The sequence below is a fragment of the Opisthocomus hoazin genome, chromosome 5, assembly GCF_030867145.1.
Source record: "Opisthocomus hoazin isolate bOpiHoa1 chromosome 5, bOpiHoa1.hap1, whole genome shotgun sequence".
Classification (NCBI taxonomy): Eukaryota; Metazoa; Chordata; class Aves; order Opisthocomiformes; family Opisthocomidae; genus Opisthocomus; species Opisthocomus hoazin.
This window is the reverse complement of record NC_134418.1, coordinates 103,304-124,742: the sequence shown is the minus strand read 5'-3', so window position 1 is coordinate 124,742 and position 21,439 is coordinate 103,304. Positions and strand designations below refer to the sequence as shown.

The window sequence follows — 21,439 nt, the reverse complement described above, 5'->3', positions numbered from 1 at the left end:
TCCCTCTCTGCCCCGTGGCCCGTCACTTTTTCTCCTCTTATTTCTGCCTTTCCCTCTGTCCGACTCCCTGTGCCTGGTTTTTAAATTCGTCCCTCTCTGCCCTGTCACCCGTGCCATCTTTTGCCTTTCTCGGTCTCTCTCTGGCCAGCGCTCTGTCCATATTCATTGATTCTTCCCTCTCCACCTCGTAGCCTGTTGCTTTTGTCCTTTGTCCTTCTTACTTGTGTCTGTCTCCCCGATGACCCTGTTTTAGAATCCCCCCCCCCTTTCTTTCTGTACGCATTACTCTCTGGCTTTTTCCTCTCTGGCTCTCTTTTGTTCAGCTCCCGCTCCCTACTTCTTAAGTCTTCCCTCTTTTCCCTGTAGCGTGTAGCTATGTGGTTTGTTTCGTGTTGTCCTGCCCACCCTCGCCCCTTCCCTCCGTCGTTTGCGGTCCCGGCTCCCTGTCCATGTTGTCTCATTCCTCCCTCTCTGCCCTGTTTTTGTAGCTTTTTTTTTTTGTCTTTCCCCATCTGTCTCAGTCCGGGTCCCTGCCCCTATTCTTTTTTCCTCCCTTCCTGTCGTGCTGCCCGTTGCAGGTTTTTTCTGCGCCTCTGTCCTGCTCCCCCATCCTTTTTCGGTCTCTGTCCTGCTCCCTCTTCTTCTTTCTGCTGCCACTCTTCCTCTCTTCCTGCTGCTTCTTTCTCCATCTCTGTGGGACTGCCTGTCCCCGTCCTTCTCTCGCTGTCCCTTTCCCTGCTTCGTGCTTTCTCGTTACACCGCCGCAGTCCAGCCACCTGTCACTTTTCTCCTCTCTTGTAGTGGCCTGCGCCCTGCTCCTCATTTTTGGCGGCCTCTGCCGAGCAGCGCATCGCTCCCGGAACGGACTGACCGAGTGTTCCCCGCTGGAGCAACGGGCGCAGCTGCGGGAAGGACTGCCGAGGTGTCGGAGGGGCAGAGGGAGCATCGGGGGCCCCGAGCCCCGGAGCAGAGCGTCTCCCGGGACTGGCTGGGTGCGTGACTGAATAAAGACCTGCAGTCCCTTTTGCCCTCGCGGCTGCGTTTGTGCGTGGTTTGCACGGGACGAGAGGCTGCGCCAGAGCCCAGGGGAGGAGGGGACGGGCTGTGGGGCAGGGGCGACGGCCCCCTGTTCCTGCCGGGCTCCAGCCGTGGGCCCGGGGCCGGGGGAGCCCCAGGTGCGGGCAGCACGGCTGATGGCGACGGCCCCTCCCTCTGCCGGTGGAGGGCCCGGTGCTGCCGTGACCGGGGTGGCCGTGGAGGGGCCGGTGCGAGCCGAGGGAGGAGCGGAGCCGTGACCGGGCTGCGGCTGCAGCGAGGGAGAAGGTGAGCGCGGGGCGGTCGATGGAGCGGCGGGTCCCGGGGAAAGCCCCGAGGCGGGCGAGGGTACCTGCCAAGCGGGGTCCGTGTGGGAGGCAAGGAGCGGCGGGGGTCCAGCGCCATTTCGGGCACGGTGTCCCCGCAAGCCGAGGCCCGCAGCTCCCGCGGCGTGCTGGGAGCTGTAGTGCTGGGGCGCGGGGCGCGCGGTCGGCCACGCTGCTCCCCGGAGCATGCCGGGAGGTGTAGTCTTCCGGCTGCCGGGCGGCCGAGCCCTGCTAGCCAGGGCATGCCGGGAGGTGTCGTTTTCAGGGACTCGGCTGCCGGGCAGCCGCATTGCTCTCGGGCATGTGCGACGAGGCGTTGTCCTTGGTCCCGCCACAGCCCCCGCTGCGCGGGACGAAGGGTAGTTCTGTGGTCAGTTCCGTGTGTTTTTCTGCAGCGTTCCCGCTGCGTCCGGTCCCCAGAAAGCGGTGCGGGCACGCCTCGACCGGGCATGCCGCAGGGCTCGCTGTTGCCACCCGGTGACCAAAGTTCGGTACTGCGGCTCGGGAGACGCGAATGCGCGGTGGCGCCGTGTGCAAGAGCTCGCTGCTGCCACCCGGTGACCAAAATTCGGTACTGCCGCTCGAGTGGCACAGGTGCTGTGCGCGCTGGGAGGAGCCGTGCCCTGTGTGTCCGGTGCTGCAATAAAGGACGCCTGCCTGCTTGCTGAAATGCCCAAACGGCTTCAGAGGGTCTTTGTGTTTGCCCAATGACGGCACCGTGGGATCCAGCCGTGGGCCGGGGCCGGAGGAGCCCCAGGTGCGGGCAGCACGGCTGATGGCTACGGCCCCTCCCTCTGCCCGTGGAGGGCCCGGTGCTGCCGTGCCCCGGGTGGCTGTGGAGGGGCCGGTGCGAGTCGAGGGAGGAGCAGAGCCGTAGCCGGGTTGCGGCTGCAGCGAGGGAGAAGGTGAGCGCGGGGTGTGTGGGGGTGTGGATGGAGTGGCAGGTCCTGGGGAAAAGCCCCCGGGAGATCGGGGTCCGGGTCGGGGGCAAGGAGCGGCGGGGGTGCGGCGCCGTGTCGGAGCCGCGAGTCGGGGGCTGCCCAGAGCAGGAGGCGCGCGGCAGGGCGCTGCCCGGAGCCGTGCGGAGGTGCCGCCCCGTGCCGGCGGCGCGCGCTGCCTGGACCCGGAGGTGGGGCCGGGCGTGGGCGCCGCGCCGTGTCCGCTGGCGCCGTCCCCTGGCCGCAATGCGGTACTGCAGCCCGGCGTTCCGCGCAGGGACTGGGGACTGGCCACTCCGGCGCGCCGTCGGCACGTAGCGCATGCGCGGTACGGCGCAGCAGCATGGCGGCGCCCTGGTGTCGGGTGCCGGGGCGGCGGGGGAGCAGAGAGGCCAGCGGTGAGGCGCGGGCTCCCCTCCGGCGGGTGCGGGGGTGCGTGGTGGCTGCCCGAGGGTGGTGGGACGGGAAGCTTCGAGCCGTCCGCTGCGACAGGCTGCCGGTGCGCTGGAGGCGAGGCGGGTGCGGGCAGCCCCGGGGCCAGAGGCGGGAGGTGACGGAGGGGAAGGGGGGAAGGAGGCGGGCACACCGCCCCCCCAACTCGGCAGCGCTCCCCTGGCCCCGCTCGCCCCGCGTAGCCGCCCCCAGCTCCAGCACGTCCCCTGAAGCCTGTCCCGGAGCCCCCGGCCTCCCCCAAGGCCCGTGGTGCGGGCGGCACACTGGGCCTCGAGCGTGCCTCAGTGTCCCTTAACGCGGTCGCCGCTGCTTCTTTCTCTGTGGCAGGGGCCGCGCTGAGGACGCGTTTGTCCGTTCCTGCCCTGGGGATGCCGTTGGCTGCGCCCGCTCCAGGCTTGTGAGGGCTGTGTGTGCCGGGCCTCGGTCTCCTGGCGTCGTGGGGGCAAAAAGAGAGAGGCGGAGCGCTGAGTGGCTGCGGACGGGAGCTGGCGGGGCTGAAGCTGGAGAGTCCCGAGAAGGCTGAAGAAGAAGAAGAAATGGAAGGCCACCTGGCTGGCAGCTGCCTGGCGCTGCAGGCAGGAGAGAGCCTGCCTCTGCGGGTGAGGAAGGCTCCCTCTTGGTAGCCCGCAGCAGGCCAGGCCGCCAGCGTGTCCCGCAGGGTCTGTATGTGTCACCAGCAGCAGCATGGTACGGTTGTGGAGCGCGTGAGCGAGCGAGGCTACGTGCCTAGGGAGCCTCGTCTAAGAGCCGTGACACATGCGTGTTTTTTCTTAGGTGTAGGACAGCCAAGCGACCGGAGTTACGGAAGAGGAATGGAGGAGAGCAGGAGAGAGAAGCGCCTGAAGCAGCAGAGTCTCCCGGCAGCGCCGAGAGCGAGAGCTGCGGTGAGTGGTGGGCCCTCGGGGCCCTGTCGCTCCTCTTCTGCGTCCCGGGCCCTCCCCTGGATCCTCCTCTCTCCCACGCTGCTGTGATTGTTTTGTTTGGTTTATTTTTCTTTTTCCTTTTCTTTCCCTTTCCCTGTACCTCCCGTCTTCTGTCTGTGTTTGTGTCCTGCTCCCTCTCCCTCCTTTTCTCCCTCCAGAATTTCTTTAGCCGGCTCCCTGTCTCTGTTTCTCTGTCCTGCTGCCTGTCTGGCCGTTTCTTGCTATACGTCCCTGTTCAGCCAGCTCTCGCTTTTTGCCTTTCTCTCCTTCTCTGTCCTGCTTCATGGCCCTTTCTCTCCCTCTCTGTCCTGTAGCCCCTTGCTGGTTTGTTTTGGGGTTTCCCTGCACCCCCCCCCCGCCACCCCCCCCTTCTTGGTCTCTTTGTCTAGATCTGACCCTTTCTTTGTTTCTCGGTCCCTTTTTTCCTGTTCACTGTCCTTTTTCTCTCTCTGCCTGTGTGTCCTGTGCTCCGTTGCCATCTTTGTCTCTCCTTTCTTCTTCATCTCCTCCCCCTGCCCCTGTCTCTCTCTCCCTCTTTCGCGCTCACCGGCCCAACATTTTCGTGCTCCGTCTCTCCAAGGCTCCTCGTCCCTGTTTTTCTTGATTTCTCTACCTCTCTGGCGTTTTCTTTCGACCCTTCTTTCTCTCTGAGCTCCTCGGTCTTCTCCCTTGTCTTATTTTCGTCTTCCTAGTGCTCTGCCCTGCTCCCCGTCACTTATTTTCTCTCTCCGTTTCTCTGCCCTGCTCCCCCTCGCTCTCTTTCTTTCTCCGTTCCCCTCTGCTGCTCCACAGCAGTGTTTTTCCTTTCTCCGGCTCTCTGACCTGCTCCCCACCCACCCAGGTTGTCCGTCCTAGGTTTTGTGCTGTTTTTCCCCTTCTCCGCCTCTCTCTCCTGCTGCCCAGCCGAGGCGTTTCCCCCTCCGTCTCTGTCCTGCTCCCCTGTCTCTTATTTTTGCCTGTCTTTCACTTTATCCTGCCTCCCTGTCCCCTTTTTCTCTCTCAGTATCACCTTGTCCCACTCCCTTTCTTTGACAATCTGTCCTGCTCCTTGTCCTTCTCTTTCCCTTCTCTTTCATTCCCCATCCTTCTTCTGGCCTTTCTTCCTTCTCTTTCTACCCTGCTGCCGCAGTGCTTCTTTCTCCATCGCTGTCCTGCTCCCTGGCCCTTGTTTCCTCTGGCCGTCACTCTGTCCTGGTTCCTGTCCCCCAGTTTTTCTGTCTCTGTGTCTCTGTCCTGCTGCCTGTCTGGTTGTTTCTTGCTATACGTCCCTGTCCAGCCGGCTCTCCCTTTTTGCCTTTCTCTCCTTCTCTGTCTTGCTTCCCGGCCCTTTCTTCTCTTCCTCTCTCTCTGTCCACTAGCCCCTTGCTGGTTTGTGTTGGGGTTCCAACCCTAACCACCCTCTTCTTCGTCTGACCCTTTCTTTGTTTCTTAATACCTTTTTCCCTGTTCACTGTCGTTTTTCTCTCTCTGTCAGTGTGTGGGGACGGGGGTGGGAAGCTCGGGGCGGGGAGTGGAGGCTGGAAAGAGGTAGGAGGTTGCAGAGGGGTGGGAAGCTGAATTATGTAGAGGCCAGCAAAATGGGAGGTAGGAGGCTGATGAGGGGTGGGAGGCTGGGGGCGAGAGTAGAGACCAGAAAAAGAAGGAGGCCGGAAAGGGGTGGGAGGCTGCAGAGGGGTGGGAGGCCGGGGGCGAGAGTAGAGGCCAGAAAGAAAAAAAGGAGGCCGGAAAGGGGTGGGAGGCCGCAGAGGGGTGGGAGGCCGGGGGCGAGAGTAGAGGCCAGAAAGAAAAAAAGGAGGCCAGAAAGGGGTGGGAGGCTGCAGAGGGGTGGGAGGCCGGGGGCGAGAGTAGAGGCCAGAAAGAAAAAAAGGAGGCCGGAAAGGGGTGGGAGGCTGCAGAGGGGTGGGAGGCCGGGGGCGAGAGTAGAGGCCAGAAAAATAGGAGGCTGGAAAGAGATGGGAGGCTGGGGGGGGTGCGAGTAGAGGCCAGAAAGGCCCTTTTCTTCCGGCTTCTTCCCTGTCTTTATCTCTCTTTGCTGCCTTGTTTATTCCTCTGATTCAAGTTCTCTCTCGATCTGTGAGTTCTGCTTCCCACTCATCATATTCTCTCTCTTTCTCTGTCCTATTCCTGCATACAGTGTGCAGTGAGGCTTCTTGTCTAGGAAGCCGCGTCTCGTATGAGCTCTAAGACAACCACATGCATTTTCTCTCAGGTGGAGGCGAGCCAAACGATTGGAGTTACAGAAGAAGAAGGGAAGAGAGGAGGAGAGAGAAGCATCTGAAGTGTCAAAGTCTCCCGGCAGCACCGAGAGCGAGAGCCGCGGTGAGTCCTGGGCCCTCGGGGCCCTGTCACCCCTCTTCTGCATCCTGGGCCCTCCCCTGGCTCCCTCTCTTTCCCACACTGCTACGATTATTTTTTTTTTCTGCTCTTGTGTACCTTCTTTCTCCATCTGTCTCTGACTTGTCCCCATCTTTTAGGTCCTCCCTCTTTCTGCCCTGCAGCCCGTGGCGTTTTTTTCCTTCTTCCCCTCTTTCTGTTCAGCTCCCGGTTACTACTTTTGCTTTCCTCCTGCTCTGTAGCCTGTCAGTACTTTTGCTGTCTCTGGTGCTCTTTTGTCTGGCTCCTTGTCCCTTGATTCGAGGGCTTCCTTCTCGGCTCCGTAGCGCGTCACAGATCTACTGCTTTCTCTATGTCTATTCTATTCTATTTCCTCATCTCTCTTTGCCCAGGTCCCTGCCGCTATTCTTTTTTCCTCTTTCATGCTACAGGGGTTTTTTTTGCATCTCCTTCCTGCTCCCCGTTCTTCATTTTCGGTCTCTGTCCTGCTCCCTCTTCTTCTTTCTGCTGCCGCTCTTCCTCTCTTCCTGCTGCTTCTTTCTCCATCTCTGTGGGACCGCCTGTCCCCGTGCTTCTCTCACTGTCCCTTTCCCTGCTTTGTGCTTTCTCGTTACACCGCCGCTGTCCAGCCACCTGTCACTTTTCTCCTCTCTTGTAGTGGCCTGCACCCTGCTCCTCATTTTTGGCGGCCTCTGCCGAGCAGCGCATCGCTCTGGGAGCGGACTGACCGACTGTTCCCTGCTGGAGCAACGGGCGCAGCTGCGGGAAGGACTGCCGAGGTGTCGGAGGGGCAGAGGGAGCATCGGGGGCCCCGAGCCCCGGAGCAGAGCAGCTCCCGAGACTGGCTGGGTGCGTGACTGAATAAAGACCTGCGGTCCCTTTTGCCCTCGCGGCTGCGTTTGTGCTTGGTTTGCACGGGACGAGGGGCTGCGCCAGAGCCCAGGGGAGGAGGGGACGGGCTGTGGGGCAGGGGCGACGGCCCCCTGTTCCTGCCGGGCTCCAGTCGTGGGCCCGGGGCCGGGGGAGCCCCAGGGGCGGGCAGCACGGCTGATGGCGATGGCCCGTCCCTCTGCCGGGGTGGCTGCCGGTGGAGGGCCCGGTGCTGCCGTGCCCCGGGTGGCTGTGGAGGGGCCGGTGCGAGCCGAGGGAGGAGCAGAGCCGTGGCCGGGCCGCGGCTGTAGCGAGGGAGAAGGTGAGCACGGGGTGGGGGGGGAGGTGGATGGAGCAGCGCGTCCCGGGGAAAAGCCCCCGGGAGGGCGGGGTCCGTGTCGGGGGCAGGGAGGGGCGGGGGTTCGGCGCCGTGTCGGAGCCGCGAGTCGGGGGCTGCCCGGAGCCGTGCGGGGGTGCCGCCCCGTGCCGGCGGCGCGCGCTGCCCCGTGCCGGCGGCGCGCGCTGTTGTCCCGACCCGGGGCCGGGGCCGGGCGTGGGCGCCGCCCCCTGGCCGCAATGCGGTACTGCAGCCCGGCGTTCCGCGCAGGCTGTGGCCCCTCCGGCGCGCCGTCGGCGCGTGGCGCATGCGCAGTGCGGCGCAGCAGCATGGCGGCGCCCTGGTGTCGGGTGCCGGGGCGGCGGGGGAGCAGAGAGGCCAGCGGTGAGGCGCGGGCTCCCCTCCGGCGGGTGCGGGGCTGCGTGGTGGTTGCCCGAGGGTGGTGGGACGGGAAGCTTCGAGCCGTCCGCTGCGACAGGCTGCCGGTGCGCTGGAGGCGAGGCGGGTGCGGGCAGCCCCGGGGCCAGAGGCGGGAGGTGACGGAAGGGAAGGGGGGAAGGAGGCGGGCACACCGCCCCCCCAACTCGGCAGCGCTCCCCGGCCCCGCTCGCCCCGCGCAGCCGCCCCCAGCTCCAGCACGTCCCCTGAAGCCTGTCCCGGAGCCCCCGGCCTCCCCCAAGGCCCGTGGTGCGGGCGGCACACTGGGCCTCGAGCGTGCCTCGGCCTCCCTTAACGCGGTCGCCGCTGCTTCTTTCTCTGTGGCAGGGGCCGCGCTGAGGACGCGTTGGTCCGTTCCTGCCCTGGGGATGCCGTTGGCTGCGCCCGCTCCAGGCTTGTGAGGGCTGTGTGTGCCGGGCCTCGGTCTCCTGGCGTCGTGGGAGCGAAAAGGGAGAGGCGGAGCGCTGAGTGGCTGCGGACGGGAGCTGGCGGGGCTGAAGCTGGAGAGTCCCGAGAAGGCTGAAGAAGAAGAAAAAATGGAAGGCCACCTGGCTGGCAGCTGCCTGGCGCCGCAGGCAGGAGAGAGCCTGCCTCTGCGGGTGAGGAAGGCTCCCTCTTGGTAGCCTGCAGCAGGCCAGGCCGCCAGCGTGTCCCGCAGGGTCTGTATGTGTCACCAGCAGCATGGTACGGTTGTGGAGCGCGTGAGCGAGCGAGGCTACGTGCCTAGGGAGCTTCGTCTGCTAAGAGCCGCGAGACATGCGTGTTTTCTCTTAGGTGTAGGACAGCCAAGCGACCGGAGTTACGGAAGAGGAAGGGAGGAGCGCAGGAGAGAGAAGTGCCTGAAGCAGCAGAGTCTCCCGGCAGCGCCGAGAGCGAGAGCTGCGGTGAGTGGCGGGCCCTCGGGGCCCTGTCGCTCCTCTTCTGCGTCCCGGGCCCTCCCCTGGATCCTTCTCTCTCCCATGCTGCTGTGATTTCCCCCCCCCCCCCCCCCCCCCCCCCCCCCCCCCCAGCTTTTCTTTTCCTTCCCTGTACCTCCCCTTCTTTTGTCTGTATTTGTTTCCCTGTCCCGCTCTTTTCCTCTCTATTCCTCATTCCCTGTCCTTGTTGCTGTTTTTTCTTTCTCCATCTCTGTGCCCTGCTGCCTATCTCTGTCCAGTTCCCTTTCTGTTTGCTGGGTTGTTTTTTTGTTTTTGCTCCTCATTCCTCTGCCTTGCTCTGTTCCGTCCTCTCACTCCCGCAGTGTCGTGCTGTGTGTTACCCGTCCTTCTCCCTGTGGTTTTTTGTTCCTCTTGCTCTGTGCCTCTGTCCTGCTGCCTGGAAGTAATTTTTTATTCTCCGTATTTCTGTTATTCTGCCTGTGGCTATTTTTTTTGTTCTCTACCTCTCTCCTGCTCCCCACCCTCACCTTTCTCTCCCTGACGTTCTTTCCTCTTCCCAGTACCTCTGCTTTTCTGCGCCCTTGCACTCCATTTCCTCCGTCTCGCTCTATCACGCTGTCTTGCTCCCCATCCCTCCCTTTTCCTTTCTACCCTTCCGATGTGTGTATCCCCCAAGTGCCCCTTTGACGTGTCCCAATCTTTCTGTCTACACCCTCCTGTCATTCTCCTTCTCTTGCTCTTCTTGCTCTTTTTCTCTCTTTTCCTCTGTGCTGCGGCCCATCACTGTTCTTTCCTCCTCCATCCCTTTGTTGCGCTGCCTGTCCTTGTCAGTTTTGCCCTGTGTTCTGGCTCCAGTCTTGCCTTGTTTTCTGCATCTCTGTCCTTTTCCCTGTACCCTTTTTCTCTCTGCTCCTCAGTCCTCCTCCCTCGTCTTGTTTTTCTCTTTCTGCCGTCCCTCTCTTTTTGTCTGTGACCCTCTGTGCTCTTCTCCTTCTCCCTCTCAGTTTGCGGTTGTCTTAAGTGTCCCCCTCTCTGTCTCTCTCTTCTGCTGTCCTGCTCCCCAGCCCCATTATTTATTGCTTCACCCCTCGGTCTTGCTCTCAGTCCCTGTTTTCTCTTGTGCTCCGCCTCGCTGCCGTTCTCTCGGTTGCTCTCGGTTGCTGTCTGTCCCAGCGTCCTGCTCCCTGTCGCGCTCTCTTTCACAGTATCTTTCTTTCTGGCGTCCTGTCCCTCACCGGTTTTCTCTGTCACTCTGTCCTTCCTCCTGTCTTTTCCTTGTGCCTCTGGCCTCCTACTCGTCGCTACTTTTTTCTTCCTTTCTCTACCTCTCTGCCTCTGTCCTGTTGCTTTCTTCCTCTCTCTGTCGCCAGCATTTCTTTCTCCATCTGTGCCCCTCTCCCTGTCCCTTTTCTCTCATTCTCTCTGTCCTCCATCCTCCCCGTAACTCTTTGTCTGTATATCTCCATACTGCTGCCTGTCCCTTTGTTTCTTGCTATATGCCCCTGTCCAGCTTGCTGTCCCGTTATTCTCCTCTGTCCTGCTCCTTGGCCTTTTTTCTCGTCCTGCAGCCCATCACTGTTTTCACTTTCTCCACCTCTTTGTCCTGATCTGTGTGTCTCCTGCCCTCGTCCATCTGGCTTGTTGCCTGTACGTTTGTCTCCCTCCAGCGTTCTTTATTCCCCTGATTCAGTTTCTCTCTTGATCCGTCAGTTCTGCTGCCCGCTCGTCATTCTCTCTCTCTCTCTCTCTCTCTTTCCCTCTTGTCTTGTTCCTGCGCGTAGTGCGTGAGCAGGCGAGGCTACTTGTCTGGGGAGCCTTGTCTCGCCAGAGCTGCGAGACATGGACGTTTTCTCTTAGGTGGGGGACAGCCAAGCGACCTGAGTTACGGAAGAGGAAGGGAGGAGAGCAGGAGAGAGAAGCGTCTGAAGCGGCAGAGTCTCCCGGCAGTGCTAAGAGCGAGATCTGCGGTGAGTGCCAGGCCCTCGGGGCCCTGTCGCCCCTCTTCTGCATCCCGGGCTCTCCCCTGGATCCCTCTCTTTCCCACACTGCTGTGATTTTTGGCTTTTTTTTCCTCCCTGCCCCCTCCAACCCCCTCCCCGCTCCCGTGTACCTGCTTTCTCCATCTCTGACCAGCTCCCTGTCCCCGTCTTTTAGGTCCTCCCTCTCTCTGCCCTGTAGCCCGTGACTTTCTTTTGCTTCCCTATCTCTTTCTGTCTGGCTCCCGATCACGGTTTTTGCTTTCCCCCCTCTCTGCCCTATAGCCCGTCGGTACTTTTGCCATCTCTGGGACTCTCTGTCCGGCTCCCTGTCCCTGTGGTTCAAGGTCTTCCTTCTCAGCTCCGTAGCACGTTGCGCGTCTGCCTCTTTCTCTGTCTCTCTTTATTCTGCTCCCTGCCCCTCATTTTGAATTCCTCCCTCTCTGTCCTGTCGCTCCTTTTCCCTTTCTGCATCTCCGTCTTTTTTCTCTTTTTCTTTCTCTGTCTCTCTCTGTCCAACTCCCTGTCTCTAAGTTTCAGTTCCTCGCCCTCTCTGCGGAAGCTGTCGGGACTTTTTGCCTTCGCAGTCTCTCTGTTCTGGCTTCCTGTCCCTCTTTTTTCATTCCTCCCTCTCTGCCCTGTTACCCGTCACCATTTTTATTTTCTCCGTCTCTTCTGGCTCAAGGTCCTGATTTTTTTAAGTTCCTCCCTCTCTGCCCCATACCCTGTCACTTCTGCAGGTCTGTTTCTCCACCCTCTCCCTGTGCGGCTCCCAGCCCCTCTTTCGCACTTCCTCCCTCTGGAGCCTGCGGCCTGTTGCTTTCCCCCCCTCTTATTTCTCTCTCTCTGTCTCTCTCTGTCTCCCCGCCCCTGTTTTTTCATTCCTCCTGTCTCTGCCCTAGAGCCCGTCAGGAGTTCTTTCATTCTCTGGCTCTCTCTTTCCAGTTCCCAGGCCCTGGTTTTCAATGTTGTCCTCCTGTCTTCCCTGTGCCACGGCGCGATTTCATTTCTTTTGCCGTCTCTCCCGGTCCGGCTCCCCGCCAGGATTTTTTAATCCCTCCCTCTCTGTCTTGTAGCCCATTGCTGTTTTCTCTGTCTCTGTGTCCCTCTGTCCGGCTCCCTGTCTTTCCTTATTATTTTTGTTGAATTCCTCCCTCTCTGCCCTGTACGCGGTGCTGTTTACACTTTCGTTCCCGGACGTCTCTCTGTAGATTGCTCCCAGTCCTGTTTTTTTTTAATTCCTCCCTCTCTGTCTGTCATGGTTTAACTTGGCAGCCGGCAACTAAGCACTAGAGAGCTGCTCGCTCACAGCCCCCACCCCCGGCCCGTTCCCTCCCCAGCGGGATGCGGAGGACAAATGGACAAAAGGTAAAACTTGTCGGTTGAGATAAAGACAGTTTAGTAAGGCAACAAAGGAAATACTGCTGATAATTCTAATAACGATGATAATAATTGCAACAACGCACATGCGAACCAAACTATACGCAGTACAGTTTCTCTCACCACCCGATGACCGATTCACAGGCAGTCCCCGAACAGCGATTGCGGAACCCGGAAATCGCAAGCTTCGCTAAATTCCAAAATAGTTTGACCTCCCGGACGAGAGCGGGTTCCAACTCGCGGAAACGACAAGAGCTGATTCCTGCCCCGCAGCCAGCCCCCATTTATAAGCTGTGCGTGACGTCTGTGGTACGGAATATTTCCACTGGCCAGCTTGGGCTAGCCCTGTAGCCTGTCGCAGGTGGTGGTGCTGTGTTTCCCCCCCGGCCATTTCTTTCTCGTTGCGCTCTGTCCGGCTTCCTGTCCCTACTTTTCAATTCTTCCCTCGCTGCCCTGTGGCCTGTTGCTATCTTCCCTTTTTCTGTCTCTCTGTGTATGGCTCCCGCTCCCTTCCTTTTTGAAATTCCTCCCTCTCCGTCTGGGAGCCCATCGTGGTTTTTCCTTTCTGCGTCTCTCTCTGGCTGGCTTCTGCTCCCTGGTTTTCAATTTCTTCCTTCTGGGCCCTTTATTTAGCCTGTGGCAATTTTACTTCTTTCTCGGGCTCTGGATCCCAATTTTTTAATTCCTCCTCGTCTCCCCTCCTCCATCCCTTTTTCCAGCTCCCTCCCCGGCTCCCTATCCCTGTGGTTTAATTCCTCCCTCTCTGCTCTCTAGCTTTTGCTGTACTTCCTGTATGCCTTGCTCCGCATCTGGCGCCTCGCCCCTGTCTTCGCATTCCTCCCTCTCCTCCCTATAGCCCATCACTGTCCTTGTCTTTTGTCATCGATCTGGTCCAGATCCCTGTTTTTGCCGCCTTCTCTCTCTGCCTTATTGCCCCTGGCTATTTCTTCTTCCTCCCTCTCTGACTGCCTGGCTCCGGATCCCTATTGTTTCATTCCTCCCTCTCTGTCCTGTGGCCCGTCGGTATTTTTTCTTTCTCTGGCTCTCTTTGTCTGGCTCCCTGTCCCTGTTGTTCAGCTTCTTCCTTCTTGGCACTGTAGCGTGTTGTGATTCTGTTTCTTTCTCCACCTCTCTGTCTTCCCAGCTTCTCGTCCCTCACTTTTAAGTCCTCCCTCTCCATCCTGTTGCCTATTGGATTCAGCGCCGCCCCCCCCCCCTTTCAGTCTTTCTTGCTTCCCGTGCCTGTTTTTAAGTCCTCCCTCTCTGCCACATCACCCATTGCTTTTTTCTTTTCTCCATCTCTCTATGTCTGTCTCACTGCCCCTGTTTTTTAGTTCTTCCTCTCTGCCCTATGCCCTGCTGCTGTGTTTGCCTTTCTCGGTCCCTCCCTGTGCGGCTCCCTGTCCCCATTTATTAACTCTTACCTCTTCTTCCTGCACCCACCACTGTTCTCCGCGATCTCCCTCTCTCTCTGTCTGGCTCCCCGTCCTCAGTGTTTAATTCGTTCCTCTGCCCCCTGTAGCCCCACGCTATTGGTCTGTCTGTCTCCATCTCTCTGTGTCCAGCTCCCTGGCGCTGTTTTGTGTTTCCCCCAGCCCATATTGTAGCCCATCACTGGTTTTGTTTCGTTGGTTTTTTGGTCTTCCTCTGTGTCTCGCTGTCCAGCTCCTGGTCGCTGTTCTTCAATCCCTCCGTCTTCCCTGGAGCGTGCTTTTGCTTTTTTTCCATTCTCCATTGTGCTCTGTCCGGTCCCCTGTTGCTCTTTATCCATTCCTCCCTCTCTGCCCCGTGGCCCGTCACTTTTTCTCCTCTTATTTCTGCCTTTCCCTCTGTCCGACTCCCTGTGCCTGGTTTTTAAATTCGTCCCTCTCTGCCCTGTCACCCGTGCCATCTTTTGCCTTTCTCGGTCTCTCTCTGGCCAGCGCTCTGTCCATATTCATTGATTCTTCCCTCTCCACCTCGTAGCCTGTTGCTTTTGTCCTTTGTCCTTCTTACTTGTGTCTGTCTCCCCGATGACCCTGTTTTAGAATCCCCCCCCCCCTTTCTTTCTGTACGCATTACTCTCTGGCTTTTTCCTCTCTGGCTCTCTTTTGTTCAGCTCCCGCTCCCTACTTCTTAAGTCTTCCCTCTTTTCCCTGTAGCGTGTAGCTATGTGGTTTGTTTCGTGTTGTCCTGCCCACCCTCGCCCCTTCCCTCCGTCGTTTGCGGTCCCGGCTCCCTGTCCATGTTGTCTCATTCCTCCCTCTCTGCCCTGTTTTTGTAGCTTTTTTTTTTTGTCTTTCCCCATCTGTCTCAGTCCGGGTCCCTGCCCCTATTCTTTTTTTCCTCCCTTCCTGTCTTGCTGCCCGTTGCAGGTTTTTTCTGCGCCTCTGTCCTGCTCCCCCATCCTTTTTCGGTCTCTGTCCTGCTCCCTCTTCTTCTTTCTGCTGCCACTCTTCCTCTCTTCCTGCTGCTTCTTTCTCCATCTCTGTGGGACTGCCTGTCCCCGTCCTTCTCTCGCTGTCCCTTTCCCTGCTTCGTGCTTTCTCGTTACACCGCCGCTGTCACTTTTCTCCTCTCTTGTAGTGGCCTGCACCCTGCTCCTCATTTTTGGCGGCCTCTGCCGAGCAGCGCATCGCTCCGGGAGCGGACTGACCGACTGTTCCCTGCTGGAGCAACGGGCGCAGCTGCGGGAAGGACTGCCGAGGTGTCGGAGGGGCAGAGGGAGCATCGGGGGCCCCGAGCCCCGGAGCAGAGCGGCTCCCGGGACTGGCTGGGTGCGTGACTGAATAAAGACCTGCGGTCCCTTTTGCCCTCGCGGCTGCGTTTGTGCGTGGTTTGCACGGGACGAGGGGCTGCGCCAGAGCCCAGGGGAGGAGGGGACGGGCTGTGGGGCAGGGGCGACGGCCCCCTGTTCCTACCGGGCTCCAGCCGTGGGCCGGGGCCGCCCCAGGTGCGGGCAGCACGGCTGATGGCGACGGCCCCTCCCTCTGCCGGTGGAGGGCCCGGTGCTGCCGTGACCGGGGTGGCCGTGGAGGGGCCGGTGCGAGCCGAGGGAGGAGCGGAGCCGTGACCGGGCTGCGGCTGCAGGGAGGGAGAAGGTGAGCGCGGGGCGGTCGATGGAGCGGCGGGTCCCGGGGAAAGCCCCGAGGCGGGCGAGGGTACCTGCCGAGCGGGGTCCGTGTGGGAGGCAAGGAGCGGCGGGGGTCCAGCGCCGTTTCGGGCACGGTGTCCCCGCAAGCCGAGGCCCGCAGCTCCCGCGGCGTGCTGGGAGCTGTAGTGCTGGGGCGCGGGGCGCGCTGTCGGTCACGCTACTCCCCGGGGCATGCCGGGAGGTGTAGTCTTCCGGCTGCCGGGCGGCCGAGCCCTGCTAGCCAGGGCATGCCGGGAGGTGTCGTTTTCAGGGACTCGGCTGCCGGGCAGCCGCATTGCTCTCGGGCATGTGCGACGAGGCGTTGTGCTTGGTCCCGCCACAGCCCCCGCTGCGCGGGACGAAGGGTAGTTCTGTGGTCAGTTCCGTGTGTTTTTCTGCAGCCTTCCCGCTGCGTCCGGTCCCCAGAAAGCGGTGCGGCCGCGCCTCGACCGGGCGTGCCGCAGGGCTCGCTGCTGCCACCCGGTGAGCAAAGTTCGTTACTGCGGCTCGGGTGGCGCCAATGCGCGGTGGCGCCGAGTCCAAGAGCTCGCTGCTGCCACCCGGTGACCAAAGTTCGGTACTGCGGCTCGGGAGACGCGAATGCGCGGTGGCGCCGTGTCCAAGAGCTCGCTGCTGCCACCCGGTGACCAAAGTTCGGTACTGCGGCTCGGGAGACGCGAATGCGCGGTGGCGCCGTGTCCAAGAGCTCGCTGCTGCCACCCGGTGACCAAAATTCGGTACTGCCGCTCGAGTGGCACAGGTGCTGTGCGCGCTGGGAGGAGCCGTGCCCTGTGTGTCCGGTGCTGCAATAAAGGACGCCTGCCTGCTTGCTGAAATGCCCAAACGGCTTCAGAGGGTCTTTGTGTTTGCCCAATGACGGCACCGTGGGATCCAGCCGTGGGCCGGAGCCGGAGGAGCCCCAGGTGCGGGCAGCACGGCTGATGGCGACGGCCCCTCCCTCTGCCGGTGGAGGGCCCGGTGCTGCCGTGCCCCGGGTGGCTGTGGAGGGGCCGGTGCGAGTCGAGGGAGGAGCGGAGCCGTAGCCGGGTTGCGGCTGCAGCGAGGGAGAAGGTGAGCGCGGGGTGTGTGGGGGTGTGGATGGAGTGGCAGGTCCTGGGGAAAAGCCCCCGGGAGGTCGGGGGCAAGGAGCGGCGGGGGTGCGGCGCCGTGTCGCAGCCGCGAGTCGGGGGCTGCCCGGAGCGGGAGGCGCGCGGCAGGGCGCTGCCCGGAGCCGTGCGGAGGCGCCGCCCCCTGCCGGCGGCGCCGCCCCCTGCCGGCGGCGCCGCCCCCTGCCGGCGGCGCCGCCCCCTGCCGGCGGCGCCGCCCCCTGCCGGCGGCGCCGCCCCCTGCCGGCGGCGCCGCCCCCTGCCGGCGGCGCCGCCCCCTGCCGGCGGCGCCGCCCCCTGCCGGCGGCGCCGCCCCCTGCCGGCGGCGCGCGCTGCCTGGACCCGGAGGTGGGGCCGGGCGTGGGCGCCGCGCCGTGTCCGCTGGCGCCGTCCCCTGGCCGCAATGCGGTACTGCAGCCCGGCGTTCCGCGCAGGGACTGGGGACTGGCCACTCCGGCGCGCCGTCGGCACGTGGCGCATGCGCGGTACGGCGCAGCAGCATGGCGGCGCCCTGGTGTCGGGTGCCGGGGCGGCGGGGGAGCGGAGAGGCCAGCCGTGAGGCGCGGGCTCCCCTGCGACGGGTGCGGGGGTGCGTGGTGGCTGCCCGAGGGTGGTGGGACGGGAAGCTTCGAGCCGCCCGCTGCGGCAGGCTGCCGGTGCGCTGGAGGCGAGGCGGGTGCGGGCAGCCCCGGGGCCAGAGGCGGGAGGTGACGCAGGGTGAGGGGGGAAGGATGCGGGCACCCCCCCCCCAACTCGGCAGCGCTCCCCGGCCCCGCTCGCCCCGCGCAGCCGCCCCCAGCTCCAGCACGTCCCCTGAAGCCTGTCCCGGAGCCCCCGGCCTCCCCCAAGGCCCGTGGTGCGGGCGGCACACTGGGCCTCGAGCGTGCCTCGGCCTCCCTTAACGCGGTCGCCGCTGCTTCTTTCTCTGTGGCAGGGGCCGCGCTGAGGACGCGTTTGTCCGTTCCTGCCCTGGGGATGCCGTTGGCTGCGCCCGCTCCAGGCTTGTGAGGGCTGTGTGTGCCGGGCCTCGGTCTCCTGGCGTCGTGGGGGCGAAAAGGGAGAGGCGGACCGTTGAGTGGCTGCGGACGGGAGCTGGCGGGGCTGAAGCTGGAGAGTCCCGAGAAGGCTGAAGAAGAAAAAAAAATGGAAGGCCACCTGGCTGGAAGCTGCCTGGCTCCGCAGGCAGGAGAGGGCCTGCCTCTGCGGGTGAGGAAGGCTCCCTCTTGGTAGCCTGCAGCAGGCCAGGCCGCCAGCGTGTCCCGCAGGGTCTGTATGTGTCACCAGCAGCAGCATGGTACGGTTGTGGAGTGCGTGAGCGAGCGAGGCTACGTGCCTAGGGAGCCTCGTGTCCTGAGAGCCGCGACACATGCGCGTTTTTTCTTAGGTGTAGGACAGCCAAGCGACCGGAGTTACGGAAGAGGAAGGGAGGAGCGCAGGAGAGAGAAGCGCCTGAAGCGGCAGAGTCTCCCGACAGCGCCGAGAGCGAGATCTGCGGTGAGTGGCGGGCCTCCGGGGCCCTGTCGCCCCTCTTCTGCGTCCCGGGCCCTCCCCTGGATCCTTCTCTGTCCCACGCTGCTGTGATTGTTTTGTTTGTTTGTTTTTTCTTTTTCCTTTTCTTTCCCTTTCCCTGTACCTCCCGTCTTCTGTCTGTGTTTGTGTCCTGCTACCTCTCCCTCTTTTTCTCCCTCCAGAATTTCTTTAGCCGGCTCCCTGTCTCTGTTTCTCTGTCCTGCTGCCTGTCCGGTCGTTTCTTGCTATACGTCCCTGTTCAGCCAGCTCTCCCTTTTTGCCTTTCTCTCCTTCTCTGTCCTGCTTCATGGCCCTTTCTCTCCGTCCTGTAGCCCCTTGCTGGTTTGTTTTGGGGTTTCCCTGCACACACCCCCCCGCCTCCCCTCTTCTTGGTCTCTTTGTCTAGATCTGACCCTTTCTTTGTTTCTCGGTCCCTTTTTTCCTGTTCACTGTCCTTTTTCTCTCTCTGCCTGTGTGTCCTGTGCTCCATTGCCATCTTTGTCTCTCCTTTCTTCTTCATCTCCTCCCCCTGCCCCTGTCTCTCTCTCCCTCTTTCGCGCTCACCGGCCCAACATTTTCGTGCTCCGTCTCTGCAAGGCTCCTCGTCCCTGTTTTTCTTGATTTCTCTACCTCTCTGGCGTTTTCTTTCGACCCTTCTTTCTCTCTGAGCTCCTCGGTCTTCTCCCGTGTCTTATTTTCGTCTTCCTAGGGCTCTGCCCTGCTCCCCGTCACTTATTTTCTCTCTCCGTTTCTCTGCCCTGCTCCCCCTCGCTCTCTTTCTTTCTCCGTTCCCCTCTGCTGCTCCACAGCAGTGTTTTTCCTTTCTCCGGCTCTCTGACCTGCTCCCCGCCCACCCAGGTTGGCCGTCCCAGGTTTTGTGCTGTTTTTTCCCTTCTCCGCCTCTCTCTCCTGCTGCCCAGCCGAGGCGTTTCCCCCTCCGTCTCTGTCCTGCTCCCCTGTCTCTTATTTTTGCCTGTCTTTCACTTTATCCTGCCTCCCTGTCCCCTTTTTCTCTCTCAGTATCACCTTGTCCCACTCCCTTTCTTTGACAATCTGTCCTGCTCCTTGTCCTTCTCTTTCCCTTCTCTGTCATTCCCCATCCTTCTTCTGGCCTTTCTTCCTTCTCTTTCTACCCTGCTGCCGCAGTGCTTCTTTCTCCATCGCTGTCCTGCTCCCTGGCCCTTGTTTCCTCTCGCCGTCACTCTGTCCTGGTTCCTGTCCCCCGGTTTTTCTGTCTCTGTGTCTCTGTCCTGCTGCCTGTCTGGTTGTTTCTTGCTATACGTCCCTGTCCAGCCGGCTCTCCCTTTTTGCCTTTCTCTCCTTCTCTGTCTTGCTTCCCGGCCCTTTCTTCTCTTCCTCTCTCTCTGTCCACTAGCCCCTTGCTGGTTTGTGTTGGGGTTCCAACCCTAACCACCCTCTTCTTCGTCTGACCCTTTCTTTGTTTCTTAATACCTTTTTCCCTGTTCACTGTCGTTTTTCTCTTTCTGTCAGTGTGTGGGGACGGGGGTGGGAAGCTTGGGGCGGGGAGTGGAGGCTGGAAAGAGGTAGGAGGTTGCATAGGGGTGGGAAGCTGAACTATGTAGAGGCCAGCAAAATGGGAGGTAGGAGGCTGATGAGGGGTGGGAGGCTGGGGGCGAGAGTAGAGACCAGAAAAAGAAGGAGGCCGGAAAGGGGTGGGAGGCCGCAGCAGGGTGGGAGGCCGGGGGCGAGAGTAGAGGCCAGAAAGAAAAAAAGGAGGCCGCAGAGGGGTGGGAGGCTGCAGAGGGGTGGGAGGCCAGGGGCGAGAGTAGAGGCCAGAAAAAAAGGAGGCTGGAAAGAGATGGGAGGCTGGGGGGTGTGAGTAGAGGCCAGAAAGGCCCTTTTCTTCCGGCTTCTTCCCTGTCTTTATCTCTCTTTCCTGCCTTGTTTATTCCTCTGATTCAAGTTCTCTCTCGATCTGTGAGTTCTGCTTCCCACTCATCATATTCTCTCTCTTTCTCTGTCCTATTCCTGCATACAGTGTGCAGTGAGGCTTCTTGTCTAGGAAGCCGCGTCTCGTATGAGCTCTAAGACAACCACATGCATTTTCTCTCAGGTGGAGGCGAGCCAAACGATTTGAGTTACAGAAGAAGAAGGGAAGAGAGAAGGAGAGAGAAGCATCTGAAGTGTCCAAGTCTCCCGGCAGCACCGAGAGTGAGAGCTGCGGTGAGTCCTGGGCCCTCGGGGCCCTGTCACCCCTCTTCTGCATCCTGGGCCCTCCCCTGGCTCCCTCTCTTTCCCACACTGCTACGATTATTTTTTTTTCTGCTCTTGTGTACCTTCTTTCTCCATCTGTCTCTGACTTGTCCCCATCTTTTAGGTCCTCCCTCTTTCTGCCCTGCAGCCCGTGGCGTTTTTTTCCTTCTTCCCCTCTTTCTGTTCAGCTCCCGGTTACTACTTTTGCTTTCCTCCTGCTCTGTAGCCTGTCAGTACTTTTGCTGTCTCTGGTGCTCTTTTGTCTGGCTCCTTGTCCCTTGATTTGAGGCCTTCCTTCTCGGCTCCATAGCGCGTCACAGATCTACTGCTTTCTCCATGTCTATTCTATTCTATTTCCTCATCTCTCTTTGCCCAGGTCCCTGCCGCTATTCTTTTTTCCTCTTTCAATGCTACAGGGTTTTTTTTTGCATCTCCTTCCTGCTCCCCGTTCTTCATTTTCGGTCTCTGTCCTGCTCCCTCTTCTTCTTTCTGCTGCCACTCTTCCTCTCTTCCTGCTGCTTCTTTCTCCATCTCTGTGGGACTGCCTGTCCCCGTGCTTCTCTCGCTGTCCCTTTCCCCGCTTCGTGCTTTCTCGTTACACCGCCGCTGTCCAGCCATCTGTCACTTTTCTCCTCTCTTGTAGTGGCCTGCACCCTGCTCCTCATTTTTGGCGGCCTCTGCCGAACAGCGCATCGCTCCGGGAGCCGACTGACCGACTGTTCCCTGCTGGAGCAACGGGCGCAGTTGCGGGAAGGACTGCCGAGGTGTCGGAGGGGCAGAGGGAGCATCGGGGGCCCCGAGCCCCGGAGCAGAGCGGCTCCCGGGACTGGCTGGGTGCGTGACTAATAAAGACCTGCGGTCCCTTTTGCCCTCGCGGCTGCATTTGTGCTTGGTTTGCACGGGACGAGGGGCTGTGCCAGAGCCCAAGGGAGGAGGGGACGGGCTGTGGGGCAGGGGCGACGGCCCCCTGTTCCTGCCGGGCTCCAGTCGTGGGCCCGGGGCCGGGGGAGCCCCAGGTGCGGGCAGCACGGCTGATGGCGACGGCCCCTCCCTCTGCCGGTGGAGGGCCCGGTGCTGCCGTGACCGGGGTGGCCGTGGAGGGGCCGGTGCGAGCCGAGGGAGGAGCGGAGCCGTGGCCGGGCTGCGGCTGCAGCGAGGGAGAAGGTGAGCGCGGGGTGGGGGGGGAGGTGGATGGAGCAGCGCGTCCCGGGGAAAAGCCCCCGGGAGGGCGGGGTCCGTGTCGGGGACAGGGAGGGGCGGGGGTTCGGCGCCGTGTCGGAGCCGCGAGTCGGGGGCTGCCCGGAGCCGTGCGGAGGTGCCGCCCCGTGCCGGCGGCGCGCGCTGCCCCGACCCGGAGCGGTACTGCAGCCAGGCGTTGCGCGCAGGCTGTGGCCCCTCCGGCGCGCCGTCGGCGCGTGGCGCATGCGCAGTGCGGCGCAGCAGCATGGCGGCGCCCTGGTGTCGGGTGCCGGGGCGGCGGGGGAGCGGAGAGGCCAGCCGTGAGGCGCGGGCTCCCCTCCGGCGGGTGCGGGGCTGCGTGGTGGTTGCCCGAGGGTGGTGGGACGGGAAGCTTCGAGCCGTCCGCTGCGACAGGCTGCCGGTGCGCTGGA

General features: G+C 61.5%; 3 long non-coding RNA genes across 3 annotated transcripts; all 3 read left to right on the top strand.

The window, feature by feature from the left end:
- The first annotated feature begins 2,641 nt into the window (after window positions 1–2,641).
- Window positions 2,642–6,890, top strand: LOC142361362 (uncharacterized). The gene is made up of 5 exons (XR_012763945.1): window positions 2,642–2,697; window positions 3,080–3,439; window positions 3,527–3,636; window positions 5,885–5,994; window positions 6,668–6,890. It is a non-coding gene; the product is annotated as an uncharacterized LOC142361362 (long non-coding RNA).
- A 641-nt stretch (window positions 6,891–7,531) lies between these two features.
- LOC142361363 (uncharacterized) lies at window positions 7,532–14,416 on the top strand. Its single transcript, XR_012763946.1, has 3 exons — window positions 7,532–7,600; window positions 7,982–8,538; window positions 10,390–14,416. It is a non-coding gene; the product is annotated as an uncharacterized LOC142361363 (long non-coding RNA).
- A 3,074-nt stretch (window positions 14,417–17,490) lies between these two features.
- On the top strand, window positions 17,491–20,696 carry LOC142361488 (uncharacterized). The gene is made up of 3 exons (XR_012764140.1): window positions 17,491–17,600; window positions 19,690–19,799; window positions 20,473–20,696. It is a non-coding gene; the product is annotated as an uncharacterized LOC142361488 (long non-coding RNA).
- The last annotated feature ends 743 nt before the right edge of the window (window positions 20,697–21,439 follow it).